Source organism: Numida meleagris, chromosome 7 (genome assembly GCF_002078875.1).
Source record: "Numida meleagris isolate 19003 breed g44 Domestic line chromosome 7, NumMel1.0, whole genome shotgun sequence".
Classification (NCBI taxonomy): domain Eukaryota; kingdom Metazoa; phylum Chordata; class Aves; order Galliformes; family Numididae; genus Numida; species Numida meleagris.
In genome coordinates this window covers 11,369,234-11,387,707 of record NC_034415.1, presented here as the reverse complement: position 1 = coordinate 11,387,707, position 18,474 = coordinate 11,369,234, and the positions used below count along the sequence as shown (strand labels likewise).

The 18,474-nt window shown below is 36.1% G+C and overlaps 2 long non-coding RNA genes across 7 annotated transcripts in view; one reads left to right on the top strand and one right to left on the bottom strand.

Moving 5' to 3' along the window:
• LOC110402466 overlaps positions 1-18,474 on the top strand; it is a 58,774-nt gene that overhangs the window by 18,124 nt on the left and 22,176 nt on the right. The gene's annotated exons all lie outside the window — the stretch shown is intronic.
• The window catches only part of LOC110402463, a 45,703-nt gene that overhangs the window by 19,341 nt on the left and 7,888 nt on the right, over positions 1-18,474 (bottom strand). For 3 of the 5 annotated variants that reach the window (XR_002441100.1, XR_002441101.1, XR_002441099.1), the window contains one exon: positions 281-358. The exons of the other annotated variants lie outside the window; for them this stretch is intronic. This is a non-coding gene — a long non-coding RNA (uncharacterized LOC110402463). The remainder of the gene's footprint in view (positions 1-280; positions 359-18,474) is intronic. 5 annotated transcript variants of the gene reach the window in all.

Sequence of the window (18,474 nt, the reverse complement as noted above, 5' to 3'; positions counted from 1 at the left end):
CTTAGAAAGGTGTAGATATGAGGTCTACAAATCTGTTGTGGCTAGCCTGGAGTTGGCTTGTATATCTATTGCTGTATTTGATCACTGCCAGGTGACTTCTGGAAGTTCTCTACTGAGTTCCCTCTGCAGCTTCATTACAACCTTTCCTGGGGGGTTGGAAAGGTATGGAGGAAGTGGACACACGAATGGGGAGTGGGATGGAAATAGAACACCATGTCCAAGAGGGAATTCAAGACAAGGGGACAAACAGTGAGATCTATGTTGTTGGAATTCTACTTACTTCAATTACATGCTTGAGTCTCAGCAGAATAAGAATGAATTAGACTGTTCAGCCAGGGTCAGGAGAAGTGAAAAAGAACTGAAAAGGAAAAGAAAAAAAAGAGAAGAAGGGAAGCATGTCATAAGGGTTTTGTTTGTTTCTTTACAAAGATTCAAATTTATTGTCTCTTGAACAGTGTATAAAATCAGTAAACCTGTGAACCTGAGTGGCTCATGAAGGGTCAGAAATGTGATTTAGCTTTTCCCTTTGTACAGGAAAAAGCGTTAGATTCCTATGATCTTACTTTGACAAAGTGGCAGGTTAATTTAATCAAAGATGTACTTCTGCTTTAACTATAAATTATAATTCTGCTTTCCAGATTACAGATGTATTAGCTGTCTTTAGAAGTTGATAGAAGAAGTTTCATTCTTGCTGTTTGATTAGGCTCATCTCTTCTCTGTATTTTAAACTATTATCTTCTGTCTAAGCATCCTTCTGTTCTACTAGCAGCTTATATAGATCAAGACAGAAGAATGGGAGTTCTGATGATTTTTCTTTTCTTGTCAAGGAATCCTGTTTGTGTAGATTTGGATCTTTTCTTGCAGATGGGATGCTACAGGGCATACTGAGATTCAGCTGCACCCCATAAATAGGACAACAAAATGCATACAAACTTAACAATTTAGGAGAATATACAGCAGGCTTATTTGTGGGCCCAGACAAGTCATTTCATGTGCTTCTTCTCTTTGGATTCCTCATAGATTTACTTTTCTTTTAAGGTATTATTTATTCTGGAAGTGCTGTTTTTTGTGTGCAGTGCTTTCAAGTTTTGTTTTTTTTTTTTTCAGGCCTATTTTTAACTTGTATGGACTAGAACAAAAAATGGGTAATAGACTAAGGATGTAAGTTCCTTTTTCTCAAAGATGAAATCTTGAAATCCCACTAACCTTTTCTAGTAAACAGCAAAAAGAAGTAATAGATTTTTGGGGGGATTAGTATGCAAAGCAAAGTTGTGTTTGCTTGCTGCAGATAAACAAGGGCTAGTAAATTTAAACCAATGAAACAATAAAGGGAGAGTTGCTAAAGGAAGAAATTATATGCTTAAGTATGACCAACTGCAAAATTAAAGACATATGTCTTTGAAAGCTGAAAGAATAGAGAATGCTTTCTAATTATAAAGTAGAAATGGAAAGATTCATTTATGTCTAAAGTTTATCATTTTTAGTTACTTAGATAAATAGCACAGTTCATCCAGCTATTCAGCAGCATGCTAAGTTGAACTGGTAATGAGTGAAAGGTGAAAGGTTCAGCTCAGCTTGCCATTTCAGAGCTCATTCAGTAAGATTTACACAGCCAGTTTATTCCGGAAACTGAGAATCAGACTCTAACATGAAAATGAAGAAATGAAAATCATTAGGCTCAGCATGTAGTTTACATATTTAGTAATTGTCACAAAATCCCCGAGGACATTAATCACTCTGTAACATGAATAAACAGAAATATTGCTCAAATGATGATGTGGAAGAATATGTTCTTTGGGAAGAGATGGATTGAGCAGGAAGAGTAGTTACAGTGAAAGAGAGTGTCTTGAAGAAACATGTGGAGAGCCGATTCAGAGGTATATTTTTGCTGAGCAAGCCGATTTGCAATCCTTCTGTACTTTGAATAGTGCCAACTCTATTACTGATTTGTAAGGACAGAATAAAACTGAATAAAGAGTTTTGCCTGTTAAAAACTCTCTGAGGAGTATTAAAGTAGAATCAGAATGGTTTTGCACTAGGCCTGCCTCTGAATTTAGCTGTGCAGTAATTAGAGCGAGAGAAGGAATAAAGCAGCGGTTTTCCATGAAAATGTTTGTTTCAATAAACTTTGCGTACTTATCTGCTTTTTTGTTACTTGGAATTTGGAAAGATAGACTTTTGCAGGTACTTATGAAATTTTAATTTCAATGAATATTTTGGTGAAGCTTTTTGTGCTGGTAAGAACTAGTTACATTAATTGGAACATAAATGCATTTCTCAGGGGGGCAGGGGAGATTTATCAGACTATGGTCTTGGTAGCACAAATTTTAACTAATGAAATTCCATAGCAAATAGGTAACTATATAACAGCTGACTTATACACTGAAGTAGTTAGAATAGTTAAGTAAGAGGGAAACCAGAATTATTGATAACAGTAGCAGTAGTTGCAAATTGTCTACATAAGCCTTTATAAAATCAACCCTGGTGGTTGAGTGTTTTCTCAACTAACTTTATCCCCTTTCCCAAACTGTGAAAGAAAAAAGTGGAAAAATGCTGACTGAAAGCCTAGTGAAATGAAAAAAAGAAAGTGAGAAAAGATCTGGCTTGTAATACATTCCACAAACCACAGTCCTGGAACAGTAAGTGTTGGGCACTGAGTTTCAGGCCTAACTTTCAATTTCTGTGGAGAACATTGGAACTCAAAGTATGGGCATGGCTTTTCTTTTTCAATGCCCCGTGAAACTTGAACAATGGTGAGGGGAAATAAATCATTTTGAAGGACAATGATAAATTAGAGACTTTATTTTTTGTTAGCTATGGCTGACAGGCAGTGAAGAAGTGTACAAAAAATCTCTGCACAAAGTCTTGCTTCTGCCTTCCTGGATGCAGAAATTGTTTATGCATCTTAACACTAGGAATGTAAGTATGGGCTTTTGTGCAGGAGTGAGAGATGTTGATAGATACAGATCAAAATTTGTTAAGGAATTAGATTCAGCCACAGGAAATGAAATTTTCTGCAATATGTTGGTGAAGCTGTGCAAAAATGTTCACTTTCACTCTTTAATGTTTCAACCATAACATTGATATTTAGAGAAGATGGCAATATGCTCTGTGTATCCTCACAGAGTTCTCGCTCTGGTGGCAGTTATTTAAAAGCAGGTCAGGCAAGATAAGGATGTAGGCTCATACTTTTTCCTTTAGGGGATATCTTAGTACCAGGTCCCAAATAAAGAAATAATGGAATTTGGATGACGATAGCCCAAAATCTCACAGTCTTTCTTTTCCATTTTACTTCTGCATTTGTATCAATCTAATACCTCCAAACCTTAATAAAAGTTATTTGATAGAAGAAATATATGGTTGATTTCTTAAAATTACTTAAAGGTTAACCAAACTAATCTTTTCACATTTGATTTCAATGTGTGTGGAATATTCTGGACCAGAAAACGATGTCTTATACAGAAACCTAGTCTAATGGTAACTTCTTTGTTCCTTGTTTGTTCATTATTTTTTATATTTTATATTTTCTGCTTTTTATGATAATGTGCTCTAGTAACAGAAATCACCATTACTTATACCAGTGGCAATGGATTGATGGAAAATGTGACCAGAATATCTTCAGTATGAAAACCAAACTGTGGCTGTTTGATCAGTATACAAGAGAGAAAAAGAAAAATGAGAGAGTGAAAAAAAAAAAACCTGGGAAGGAGGATAAATGAAAACTAAAACATGCAGAAAGGAGGCTGGTATAATGTGCCAGAAAAAAAGAGACATCTTCCTCATCTCTTTTTTCTGGCTGCTGAGGCTTGTTCATAATCTGGCCTAGAATTGAACGTCATTTTTGTAAGCTAAGTAATCACAGAATTGAAGGGGTTGGAAGGGACCTCAAGAGATCATCGGGTCAAACTCCCCTGCTAAAGCAGGTACCCTACAATAGGTTGCACAGAGTAATAAATTTGTCAGTAGGATTTGTCTTTAAGAAAGGGAATACACCCTGTGGTTGAAACATAAAAACAGAAGAGATCTGAATAGAAGCTTCATCTGAAGTATTTTAGATATACATACTGTAATTTAGACAATTAGGGACTAGTAATAGATTCTGACCTGAATAGGCTCTGAATTCACTGAGTTGAACAACAGGGCTCTGTTGTGAAAGAAGTGACCCCATCAACACGATACATATCAGGCTGAAGAGCCTATATGTTAGGGTGAAATTCAATGCTGTTTTTCAAAGAAATACAGCTCATAAATCACATCCATGGAGTGGCCAGTGGGATAACAGTGAATGCCCCAAGGAGAAATATAAATTAGTGCAATCTGTCTCTGCCTGCAGGCCAGGAGCACTGTCCAGATCTCTGTAGAGCCACCTCTTACAAATGTGTTTTTTAAAAACCTGTCCCATTCCCAAGCTTGTTTCAGGCATGTTCCTCTATGTGGGGTTTGTGAGGGCTGTCTACTTCAGCAGTACTTTACACCAAACCAGTCATTTTACTTCGCTGAAAATGATGAACAAAAGACTGGTCTCATGAGAATGGTATTGATGGCTTCAAATATATGGGATAGAACTGAATGGCATCAATAATTTTTGGTACCACAAAGAATCATTAGTTGGGAATAACCCATCAAATAAGGTGTAAATATGAGGGCTGCTCCTAAAGGAATGCCTGCTATTTTATTATTTTGCCCACAACATCAGAGGCAGATGTTGGTGGTATGGCAGTAGAGGTTGAAGCTTCCCGCTTCCATTCCATTTTGTTGCCATGTGACAGACGGCAGCAGTTGGGAAGTCTGACAAAATGGCGTCTGACGTGGAAGTGCATATAAAGCAAAGGTGTGTCACTGAATTCCTCCATGAGGAAGAAATGGCATCCATTGGCATTCGTTGACACTTGCTGAACTTTCATGGAGACCTGTGAGGTCTCCATGAGGTGCTCCAGGAGCACAGTGAGGTGATGGCTGGTGTGTTTGAGCAGTAGTGACAGTGGGTCACCACTGCTGGTGCAGATTTTTATGGAGACAGCATGCCAACTCTTGTTCACTGCTGGCAAAAATGCGCAGCTAATGATGATGACTATGCTGAAAAATAGTGTTCTGTAGCTGAGAACTTGCTCTATCAAATACCGTTATCGTGCTCTTGGTAGCTGTTGCAGTTTCCATGGAAATAAATAGAAGGTGTTACTTTTGGAGCAACCTATGAACTGAAATTACGATTTTAAGCATAAAGGTATAGCAGAATGGTTCACATTGCAAGACTAGAAACCTTGACACTGCATTTTCAAGCTTTTGAAGAATTTGTACATGAATTATCTGGTAAGATCATAGAAAACAGCAAATACTCAGGTCTCTTGTATCCACAGTAGAACTTTAATGCTGCTGTGGAGTGCTGTTCTCAAAATTCAGTGCAGCTGTTGGAAGAGAAAATGACCATTGTAAGAGACTTTTTAGTCTTAACAACCTGTGAGCTGTGGAATCTGTTCGAGTTGTTAAGCATCTCTTTCCCAGGCTATCTAGATATCAGTATCTTTTGAAAAAGGTATCTAGATATCAGTATCTTTTGAAAAGGTATTCTGCAGCATGAAAGGGCAGTATGGATTTAGCGAATCAGGCTATAAAGAAACGTGATGGTTACCAATGTCCCGAGCCTTCACTATTGGTTACATTTCCTCATTTCCTCTCTACTTTGAGAAAAAAAATTGAGTAGCAGACAAGTTATTCCATCACTAGAATTTCAGTTCATAAATTATCTAATTTCTAACTGTTGTGAGATGCTGTGAGAGAAGAATTGATACCATAGAATCATAGAATGGTTTGAGTTGGAAGGGATCTTTAAGATCATCTAGTTCCACCCCCGCTGCTATAGGAAGGGACACCTCCCTCCAGACCGGGTTGCTCAAAGCCCCATCCAGCCTGGCCTTGAATGCTTCCAGGGAAGGGGCATTCACAACCTCCCTGGACAACCTGTTCCAGTGTCTCACCACCCTCACAGTCCTTCCTGATATTTTCCTGTCTGAAGATATTTAAAAGAATATATCAGTCAGAATTGCTGAATATTTTCCTGTATGTGCATTTTTCCTGCCTGATGAAAACTTGCTTTTCCCAGCTGAAAAATGGAGTTCTGAAATGTGTAAAGTTAAGAACCTACAGACTTCAGGAGAGAAAAGCAGCTACTGCTGTCTACTCTTTGGAGGTCAGACATTCAGACTGCTTTTGAGGTGGTAGAGTTTTGTGTCCTCACACTGCTGGAAGCAAATACCCAAATCAAAGATTATCTTAATTAGTTCTAAGATGTAAGTATGGTAATTGAGAGAGAAGTACTGAACATCTGCTATCTTGTGATAATGATATCATTAGATATGAAAATTACATGATTATATTATGAAACATATAGCACCAAAATATTGAATGTTCAAAAGACAAACTTTGGAGGAATGAATGGAAAGTGACTGATTATAACCACCTGCTGTTTATTGTGGAATGTTAGAGATGATTATGAAACATGGAGGTAGAATCATACTTACTTCAATAAAAAAGGGAGAAAATTACATCAGATGTGGCTAGAAAGAAATATAGGATCAGTTAAAAATGATAAAATGAAGCATCTAAAAAGCACAATGAACCTGATACATAGCAGGTGAGTAGAAAGTATTAAAAAACTGTAGAGATAGAAAATTAATAGCATATGATCAAAAGTACTACCCTTTTTATCATCAAGAAGTAGGCTTAGGCATAAGTGTTTTTCTCCTAAAAAGAATCTAGCAAAATAATAAATATATCAAAATGGATTTAAAATTTTTTTTCATTTTTTTTTTCCAAAAATATTGACGTTTTAAATAAGAGGCCAAAAAGCTACTAAAGATAGTGGGAACTCAGTGAGCACTAGGATGATTCTGGAGGTTCTGCAGTGCTATTACCGGGAACTTTTATAATCCAACCTTCCTAAGAAATTGCAAAATGTTATATGTAAGAACAGCCTTTATAACATTGTTTAAGAGGACTTGAAGCAAAATGAGAAATCCTTCATTTCCAAAGCAACTATTGGTTTTCATAAACTTATTTAGTACTAACTGAACTGGAGGTCATGGAATAAAGGACATATTACATAAGAAGACAGAATTCTTTGGAGCTGAGCAATGAATGAGAGTTCTCAAATTTTCAAACCCATGTGAATGATTTAAAGACATAGGCATCAAAACACCACAATAATTAAACATCACAATGGAGAGAATATGAAGCAACTATGATGTTTCTCAGTTGCAGAAGTGATTTAAGCCCTTTGGACAGTATTTTCAGATATAATTTCCAAGAAATGTGGTAATTTATTTTTTTAAAAGTTTTTTGTCTTTCAGCAGAAGTTAGACCCTTCAATACATCTAAATATAAATGGTATTGGAAGGTGGAGAGGTTTAAAACCAAAAAAAGATGTAAAACTAGCAACATTTTCTTTTGAAAGGTGGTACTTAATTTCTCCTTTTTCCTTGGAAAGATCTCATTCTGTATTTGAAAGCAACTTAGGCTAGGGATACTACAGTGCTTTTTAGTATTTCCTTATAATCTATATCTCAAATATGTATAGGGTACTAGAAAAATTCTTCCACTGGGAAAATAATGCATAAAATGAGGAATAATGGAATGGTGCACCATCTTAATGAAGCAATTATTTTATAAATAAAGTATCTGTAAATGAGGAAAAGTGATATTCCAAAGGTAGAGATGCTGAGCCCATTTTATCTGGAATGAACTGAATAAAAGTATAGTGAGTGTTTGCAAACTGGGCAACAAAACAAATAACAAGAAAGATCCAATTGTATCTAGAGGGATTACGATAATTTATCTTCTCAGTAGCCATTATGCCAATAAATTATTCTGCCGTGTGTCTCAAGTATTCATGCTGAAGTTCAGCCAGGTTTCAAAAATTGATTTCTCTGTACTTCATCACAGTTTCAGATCTCTTTCATGACAACTTCTTAGATCAAAGTCAATTGGATTCTTGTGACTGTCTGAAATAAGATGGTAGCTGAAATGATTTACAGAGATGTAACCAGTGCTTTCAGTGACTGTCACTAGTTTGTCATACTTTTGTTTTACAAAGATTTCTACTTATAACAATGAGCAAATTATTTTCATTTTTGGAGTACATTTTATATCTAGAAGGAATCAACTAGTGTATCAGAAAAATTAAAAAAAAAAAAAGGTCATTGATGCTTATCTTCTTCTTTAAAACCCTAGTCATATATCCCACATACCAGCATCATTTTCTGATTTTTTAAGAATGAGGAGGAGAGGATTTTCACCTCTGGAAGTGGTTAATACTGGTTTTATGTTCCAGGGTTGGAAAAGGAAAAAAAGAAATCCTTCAAAAATTGCCCTTTGAAAATCATCTGCATCACAATAACTGAAAAAAAAATGTGGACTTTCATGAAGACACTTCCACTCTCAAATGTTATCTCGTATTGGTTGTGCCAGGCACCTTTTCCTTATCAAAGATATTTCCATGTTTTTGTACATTCATACATATCAGATAAAGATTTAATTACATTACATTGTGATTTGTAGGGTGAAAATACTTAAACTTCAGCAGGTCATTATTGCCAATACCAGTGCTAATTCCTATTTGGAGAAGTGTTGTCGCCTGTACAGTCACTGAAGGCTTCTAGACAGACAGGTGTGCCATCACATATCTAACTGTCCTGAGATTTTGGGATCTGGAAATCTATTTAAATATGTATAACATATATATATTTTATTTTTTAATTCTGGCTGATAGGTTACAAGTGGAGGAAAATTCTGTTATTCAAACCTATTTAGAGCTCCCTCCATTGACACAGCAAGGGGAAGTCAGGCAGACCCATGGGCTAGCATATGCCTTTTGAAACCTGGCTGAACTTCAGCATGAATACTTGAGACACACAGCATACATCATTAAGTAGAGTACAGTTCAAAACAGAGCAGAGTGAATTATAGGAATTTTAGGGTACTGGGGCAGTCTGGGCTTTGTGTCCTTAATATCTGCCAATTTCAGATCTTTTACATTCCTAGAGCCAGCCATTTCTGGCTTACTACATGAAAGTTAGCAGCTTTTAATGAGCACTGCAATCAGAATGGCAGCTGCTACTCAGCAGTTGGGGCTCCAGTATAGTCCAGCTGAGTATATTTCACATTTTTGTGTTCCTTTGTGTAGTACGTTTGCTTGAATGAATTCACCTTGCTGCATTTCCTGGACAGAACCTGCTGTAATGACCAAGATTCTAGTCGCTGGCATTACAGTTTCTCAGAGATGATGTCTTAAAGCAAAATCTGAACATTTGATTACAGGAATACAGCCATATGATCAGCATAAGAAGGAATAGAGTAGTTTAAGGGAAAAGTTAATTATTTCACTTCTGTACAATTTTTATATATCTTCCCCAAACCAATGACATGGTGAGAAAAAAAAAATTGAGTTGCTTGCTGAGTGGTAATTGCAATTCCAGATTTTTCATCACTTTTGGAACAAGCTAAAATGATTTGCTTATTACTGGTATGGGAACATGTCTGAAGGGCAACAACACAACTGACGCTGTCTATCGACGTACACAGTGAAAGTAAGATGGAGCCCTAACCCAAGACAGAGGAGGTAGTAAGGAAAGTAATTACTTTCATATTCAGTACTTGGAGAAATAGGGCAAAAAGAAACCCAAGGCTTTGTTAAAGACCAAAACAAAAATGTGTAGCAGAACTAGGAAATGAACTAGTTATTTTGGATAGGGTATTTAGACAGTTTTTCCTTCCTTTTTTAAGAAAGTTGTGGTTTAATCCTGTGGTTTAAGCAGCTGAGTGCCACTCAGCCACTTGTTCACCCTTGCCTTCCCTCAGCTGGACAGGGAGTTGGATATCCAAAAGTTAGAAAACTCATAGGTTGAGATAAGGACAGTTTAATAAGAAAAGAAAACAACAACACCAAAAAGAACAAAGAACCAAAACAAAAAAAAAAACAAAAAAAAAACAAAACCCACCAACAATTGATGTAAAATGCAGTTGCTCATCAGCAGTGCCTTATGTCCAGCCAGTACATGAGCAGTGGCAGATGCCCAGCCAACCCTCCCAGTTTTACGAGCAGGAAGCTGTAATGGTATGGAGTGTCCCTTTGGGTCAGCTGTCCTTGTGTTAAGAGAACACAGCTGAGCTGCTTCCAATGAGAAGCGACTGCAGCAGTGCAGTGAAATTAATTGCTTTGGTGAACTTTTTTTCAGTACTTAACCTATCCCAAAGCATAGCAGGAGTTACACAGAAACACAGAGAAATGCGGATAAATGAAGATTCTCTTCTCCATCTCCTTTGCCATCCCTACCTTTTCTCCTTTTCCTTTGGAAATAACAATTTATTTCTCGGTCCACGAATTTGTAAGAGGAAAAGGGAAACAGGGTGCAGGCTGAAGAGGTAACTACATGAAGATGAACCAAACTTATAATCTCTATTGTTGCTTCTGTCTTAGGTAGAGGCAGCACAAAATGGAGAAAGAAGAATAAATACTAGCATGGTAAAATTAATTCTAGGTAAGATTAATAAAATCTCTATATCTACCTCCAGAACTCACCTCTGACACAGGATTATTTTAAAACTTTACAGCCTCTCATTGCTAGTACGGGACAACAATCTCAGAGGTTTCCAGAGCCAAATACAGTAGTGGAACTTGTTGTTTTTATGTATTTATCTACTGAAATCATAATAAAACAATGATTTTATTATGATTTTATTACATTATGATTTTATTCTTTTCCCCACAGAGGAACTCACTTAAGTTTCTGTAATCAATTCTTATATACAGATTGCTTAGAATTCTTTGAAGGAGTAAAACAGAACAAAGTGTTATCTATCGCTGATGGATTTGTTTTGTTTTCTTAGAGGCATAAGACAGTAGCATGAAAGCTAGCACATCTTTAATAATTAACTTGGTTGCCTAATTAGGAAATATCTCCCACTAGACTGCTACTAATACTTTGTGTTATAGTATCTTAGAGTCTAGAATCACCAGTAAGATTATAAAGTTGTCCAAATTCCCTGAAGGGCAGCTGGGGAAAACATCATCATTGTTGTTCAATAATTCATAGGCACACACCCAAAACCCTTCACTTTAACTTACTGCCCGGCATTTCAGCTTAATATATTCTAATGCAGTGTTGAATTTTCAGGGAAATAAAACTTGATTTTCCAAATAACGCCTGCCTGCTTGACATGTTAATATATTAAAAAAAAAATTACTAAAACTTTCAGTGTATGTTAATTAGCATTGCATCTGTATTCACCACAGCTTTATTTTTCTCCAGAGTTTGCTTAGCTTGAAGAGGCAATTGTTATAAAAAGAAACAAAACAGAACAGCAAAGTATTATGAGGAACCCATCTGCGAGAATTCCTAAGCTGCTGATGGAATACCAATTAGAAATGCTCTCATGAGCAGCTCTGCACTGTTTCTTGGCTTAGGTACATGAAGCACTTTACACATTAATACAAAAAACAGTGTCATTATTAAACAGCTGTGAGACGATCACTAGAAGCTCAAACTTCAGCACTAAAATCCTCCAAGCTTATTAATATCCTTATTTTTTTTTCTTAGAGGAGAACATCAATTCTGTACACTTTTCTCTGTGTATCAGAAATAAGAAGTCTGGTATTGAAATAGAATGTAGAAATGTACCTTTCCCTATCTTTGAAGGCAAAAAAAAAAAAAAAGTATTTCATGGTGTTCCTATTTCAAAAATCCCTGCTTTTGAATATAAGAGAATATAAGATAAATTTCTAGATGAGATAGAAATGTCAGAATTGGAATGGAAAGGTTAGAATGGCAATGCTAGACTAAGCATTGAGCTTTATTTTAGCTTCTGAAATTATAATCCACTACTGAGTAAATAAATTTAAGACTAAACACCTTTAGTAGGTCTGGATGAAACTTTTACATTGATGAGAATATTCTGAGGTGGCGGTATTTTGTTGCTGTTTTTAAGGCATGTAAGTAACTGGGCCAGCTACAAGATGGTACACGATCAGAACAAAGAGTGTTGCTGGCTGGATTATTTCATGCCAGTGAACGCAAGTTTATTAAGGTATCTGAATGACTTTAGAAACCTCCTCCTTACCTGTAATCATAACAACGTAATCTCAATGATATTTATGATTTTGAGATACTCTGTGTTTAAGTTCATTTCATTTGTTAGAACTCCCAACCACCTGAACATTAGTTTAAAAAAGAATTGTTTTACAATTTATTCTATATCCATAATGACTAATTATGCAAAAGGGCTTCACCAAGCAATGTTAAACCTCTCAGGTGCTTGTTTTGTAGCTCAGTTACAGAGTCTCTGTCCAGAACTTTGTCTAATTTTGTAGAAGCTCAGACCCCCTGTGATCTGAGATACAGTCTTCCCACACAGAGAACATATTGGTTTATCTGTAACTATTGTCAACTTTGTGTCCTCCAGGAAACATCGTAAGCAGTTCATTTCTACATCTGAAAGTTGTAAAATCCAAATAACTATTTACAAGATTGAATGACAGATATTAAAACAAATCCACTCTCCTTCTAATAGCAAATGTCACTTTGTTATGAATGCTCTGGTCTGATTTTGAGAAATGAAGCTATTACTCATGTAAACAGCTTCTAAACTTTCAGTTCTTCAAAAAAAATAAAGACAATTTTGAGAACAGGTACACTGGAAGGTAGTTGCATGTATGTTATTTTCTGTTGTTATCTGAGTGTTCTTATTTACGAGGGCTGCTCTGAAAATAATGCTTCCAATGTATTGTGTTGGTCCATGGCATCAGAGGTGGATGTTTGTGCTACGGCAGTAGAGGCTGAACAATGGATGTGAGCAGCGAGGCAGTGGGTGGTGCATTTCAGTAGTGATGACAGTGACAGTAGGTTGCCTCCACTGGTGCAGATTTTTAGGAGCACAGCACGCAGGCTTTTGTTCATTGCTGGTGAAAATGCATAGCTAATTCAAAAATAGTGCTTGTTTTGTCGCAGAAAATTTGCCCTATCAAATAGTATTCTTGTACTCTTTGTATCTGTTGTAATTTCTATGGAAATATATAGGAGGCATAACTTTCAGAGTGACCTATGTGTAATAATGAGCAAATTTTATTTGACTGCCAAAACAGAGTGAGAAATACAAGCCTGAATAATACATTGATCTAGTCTGTCAGGCTGAGGGCTGATTTGAAGGTCAGTCATTTCTTTTCCCATGCTTCTGTAAAATGATGACTGCAATACTTGTGTAATCTGATTTGGGGTGAACAAAAAGGATGTTCAAATTCCTGATTATAATTTAGTTTGAAGTTTTAAAATAAGTGGTCTTTTTCTTAATTAACTGAAACTAGATTTTATATATGCTAATAACCTTGCACCATTTTTGATCAAAGTCATCAGAGTCAGTGACATTTTTGCCTTCAGTGTAAATGCTGACAGAATCAGAGCATACTGTCTTACGAGACCTTATCCCTGATTTGAAGAGATTACATGAGTAGTGGGAGAGAAAGCTCACTGACCGTGTCAGATTGATGGTGTTCTTATCTTCCCAGAAAAGCAGAAAAGGCCAAGATACACAAGACATGTAGTAGCTGCAGTGCCCAAACTGTGGTGAGCCATCAGTAAAATTCATTGGTCAGAGAGTCTAAAATAGCAGGTACATACAGACATGCATAGAAGAAGCAAATTAATGTAGCAGTTAGCAGTTTTAGTAGATTTGATCTGATTTATGTAGTTCTATCTTAGTCTCAAAACAGTAAATAAGTTACTTTTTTTTCAGATGCAGGGATGAGGAGATGGGAGGAGGAAGAGAGTTGAGAAACTCTCCAAACTGGTGTCTGGCTATTTTCCTGGATAAAGCCAGGTTTTCCTGGCTCCAAAGCTGGCCGTTGCACAACAGTTAGGAAAGAGGTCTGTTTGTGTCAGAAATACAGACTGTAAGAGCTTAGTTTCCATATAAGGAAATATATTGTCCACTGTACAATGTTGCTAACTCACTCAGCTTGTGGTTATCTTAGCTAGAATTAGTCTCTCTTGCTAGATGGGAACTGTCATTTGACTCAGGTGATAGACTGATGCACTTTTAGTCTGGGTAACATCTGGGTAACAATAAAATTGTTATTCCCTGCTCTGTGTCTGTGATCATCTCCATGTACAGACATGTAATTGCTGTGCCAGTGAAAAAATGAATAGTGTCTTTTAGGCTACTGGCTGCTTATGCGTGTTCTTGCAGAGTTCACTTTGAACATTTTACTAATTTCCCTGTGGCTAATGTGGAAGGAGGGTAAGGGATACAGAAAGGAAAGGAGTCTGTCCATAATGAATGTGTTTCTTGACCTGCAGACATTTTTACTGTTAAATGTATTTCAGCAAAAAATGAAATTGACAAGTGTTTCTTAAATGCATCCACACCTGCTCTGATCTCAGCAGGTCCCTCGATTCCTCGAGTCCATCTGCTGCTGCATGGTGACAAAGCACTTTTTAGCTATGCACAGACCCTGTGAGTTCATTGAATATGTGAGAAGCAACTCTGACAAATGCTGTTGATAAATGTTGATTCTTTTGATCTTTTTTTTGATTCTTGAAGGGTGGAATTTTTAGTCAAATCAGCGTATTTCTGAGTTTGCAAGTTTGCATTTTTGAACTTCTTATGAAATTCAGTGCTGTAAAAGGCAAAACTATCTTCTTCCATTCATATTCTTAGGCCTCAGTAGTTACACATCTTCCATTACACATGGCTAAAAGCCAATTACTGGAAGTAAAAAAAGACTGTAATGACAAAAAAGCACTGGATTTGTTAAGTGTGATCAGTACTGGGAACAAATATAACAGGCTCGCACTGAAACAGAGGAAGTTCCATTTGCACATGAGAAAAACATCAACCATTCTGAGATTCCGTGATATGGAATTTGTAATACTGAAGGGCACTAATTTAGTCTAGAATCTTGACTCCTTAATGACCAGAACAACATGTTTCAGAGGATAAAGCCAGCAGTTGGTGCTTATATGAGATGATACATTCAAGAAAAGCTTTCCTTTTTACTCGCAGTGAAAGATGCTTCCAGTGGCTTTGTGTTTAGATGTTCCATTGCACCTTTCCAAGAGCTGAACATCTTGAACATCTATGAGATATTCAAAAGTGATTCAGATGTGGTCTCTAAAAAGGAAATGTAGCTATGTAAATACGATCAGCTCCTACAGTAATCACTGAACAGAAACACAGTGCCAGAATTATTAAAAAAAAGCAAAGGTGTCAGTGTGAGCTAAAAGGCTTTTAGGCCTATTAGTGTCTGGCAAATGAACAGCTTTAAACACAATTAGTTAACTCAGTATGTTATGTGATGCTGCACTTCTCAGTGAAAGTTAAGGATTTTATTATAACGGAACCACTTTTACTGAAATTATCTGATATTTTCTGATTTCTTAGTGATTCTACCTTCTTCTGATTTTCAGTACCATAACAAGAATTACAAGTGAAATTATATGTTTCTCATGAAAACATAGATGTTTTTTCTGTCTTGATGGCTAGGCAGCTGCTTCAGAAATTGTCTACAATGGCACTTTTGTTTTCCATCTGCGTGTTCCCTTAAATTGCATTTCATCCCTCATTTATATTTCTCATCTACATGATAATGTTGCACACACTGAGGCAGTTTCTCTTGCTATCATCCACATGACTTTCTGATTTCATTTCACACTGTATTAGGGTAGACCACGTTCTTGTTAATAGTAATAAGCACCAGAGGTGGTTGAGCGCTGCTTTGAATTGAGACAAATGACTAGAGGAAACATAGTGAATATCCATACTGCAAAGCAAAAGGTCTGTCTTAAAGACCTGAAATCAACCTGTGAGGATAAAGTGATTTCACTAATGATTTTCACTAGTTGAGATGGACTAGACTGATTCAGCCAATAGCTTGCTTAAGATAGCATGTTAGTACCATATCATTAAGAACTACATGCTTAATGGTTCCCAGAGTTTGGTAACTCATGCCTGTAAAAGCTAATTTTACTCCTAGGTAGGTACTTTGTCTAACGTATCTCAATAGCTTATGTTTATTGCAGAGAATGTATTTGGGCATATTTTTTCTTTTTTTTAAAAAAGTTTTTTTTTAAAAAAAGCTGAAGCTAACAAAATGTCCTATGAGAACAGATGTCGCACAGAGAGTAGATAGTTCAAAGAATTGTTTTCAGTGAAACTGGCTGTGAAATCACAGTAAGATTTTCAATAGTCTAATCTTTATACATTGCATAACTTAAAATGTTAGCTGCTGGATGGTGCAACATACTTTCCAATTGCAGCAAACATTTAAATAAACACTATATTATGCACAAAGAAAAAAAAATCATGATAAATTTTTATGTTTAATGGAGTAGTAGATTTCATTATGGTGGTTCAGCATTTCTGCACTTTTTTCTGTTTAGTTTTTTAAATTTACTAAGTCAGCTAATTTGGAAGGAATACTAGTAGCAAATAAACTTTAATACTTGAGAGGTTGGAAGAAAATACTTCAAATCAAAGGCAGCATGAAAAAAAAAAAAGAGTTGGGAGATTTCAAATTTTCTTTTGGACTTTTACTGCTAAAATACAAAGGCATTGCTGACTTTGCATTTCCAAAGATATTTTTCTTACTATATGATTACTTCGTTGTTTCTCCTAGCAAGTGATATTGTGAGTGGATGTATGTGTACATATGGACAATTTTTTTTCAAATATTTCACTCAGATAAAGCATTAATGTATGAAGGGTTTGTATTCTGTGTCCCAAAGACATTCAGTCTTATTTAAGTTGGGACAGACATTTTCCAAGAATTCCATGGCAACACAGGACATCATTGCTGTGACTTACATTTTTGACAGTGACTTGTATGTGTTGGCCAAGGAATGATTCAACCAAGGAGCAAACTTCTCAAAAAGCCAGTTCTTTTGGCAAATGTGAGATATACCAAAAATCTCTCCTTTGTGTATCTTTGAGGATGGGCAAATAACAAGTGGAAATACGTTGGACTGCTTTCTGTGGCGTGTTTTCTTTAAGTGTACTTGATATTAGTTTGAAGTGTATTCTTGTATATAAAATGCAAATACTAGAAATGTTAAGACCCTTTCAGGATTGCTATGGTAGTGAAGCACCATAAAGTATCTGTAGAGTGTAAGAATTCATGTTATCTGTGACTAGTGGCTGTAAACTGTATTGGTCGAAAGCAGTTCGTGTTTGCTACGTTATGTGCAACGATACAATACAGGAGAAAGAGAGAAGCACAGTAACAGATAAACAGTACTGAATGAGGAACTCTTGCTTGATCTGAAAATAAGGAGATTGTATAAAAAATATTGAGAATCAGCAGAGAGGAACTGGCACACACTTGTGCAAAAAATCCAGTAAGTATGAAGTCACAAACTTAACTGCACTTAATTAACTTAAGGAAAATAAAATTTTCTTAATATGGTACTGAGTAATGAATGGGAGGAGTAGCAGACAATGGTTAGACTCACGTATCAATGCACTTTGATACCATTCTTCATAAAGGTGAATTATGAAAGATCAGTTATTCAGTTTATTTAACAGGAGAAAGGCAGACCACAAGTGTTCTGATACATATCTATACAATGGAGTGGATTTATTCTGAAGTCTGTGAAACAGAACTCAGCAATAAGTGCAAAAGTCCTACTTTTGGAAGAAAACATTAAATGTGCAATACAGGTACTCTCACGATGCACTGACGACGCAGAAAAATACAAGCACTTAATATAATGAGTCACAAACTGAATATGGGGTTGGCATCGGAGGCTGTTGCAAGAAATAGTCACATACAAACCCTAGGATGTAATTATTTTCTCTGCTATTAAAGGTGAGATCTTAGCTGTCTAATTCTGGTATGTAGGGAAACTCTGCCTTCCTTCTCAACTATCTCTCCATTAACATCCTTTGCTTACGTCCTCATGCATCCTCTCCGCTATCAGGCAGGACAGACTAAATGTGAGGAGAGAGAGAGAAGAGGAGAAGGGTCTCCTAAGAGAGAAAGAAGTCTATAAAAACGGCATTGCTGTGTCCCAAGTTGAGTTCCCACCAGCATCTTTAGACTTGAGATTTTGGCTGTGGCCTATCTTTATTTCTTTATTTCTGATTCTCTCTGCAGTCAATGTCTTGAGACTTTTTTTTTTCTCACAGATTTGGAAGTATCATCTACTCTCCTTTCCAAGCTCTCCACAAAAATGAGAAGTGTAAGCTTGTATAGATGAAATTTCCTTAAAATAAAAAATAAAAAAAAAAACTGCTTTTTTTTTTTTTTAAACTGCAAAATCAATCATAACGCTAATCATAAAATCAGAAGCTCTGGAAACCTTTATAAGTTTGATTCTCTGACATGATAATTTATAAACTACTGTAGCAATAATTTTTGATGAATATATTGAGCATTTCTGTAGAGTTGTGTTCTAATTTTTACTGACCCTTATTTACATAAGTCTAGTGGAA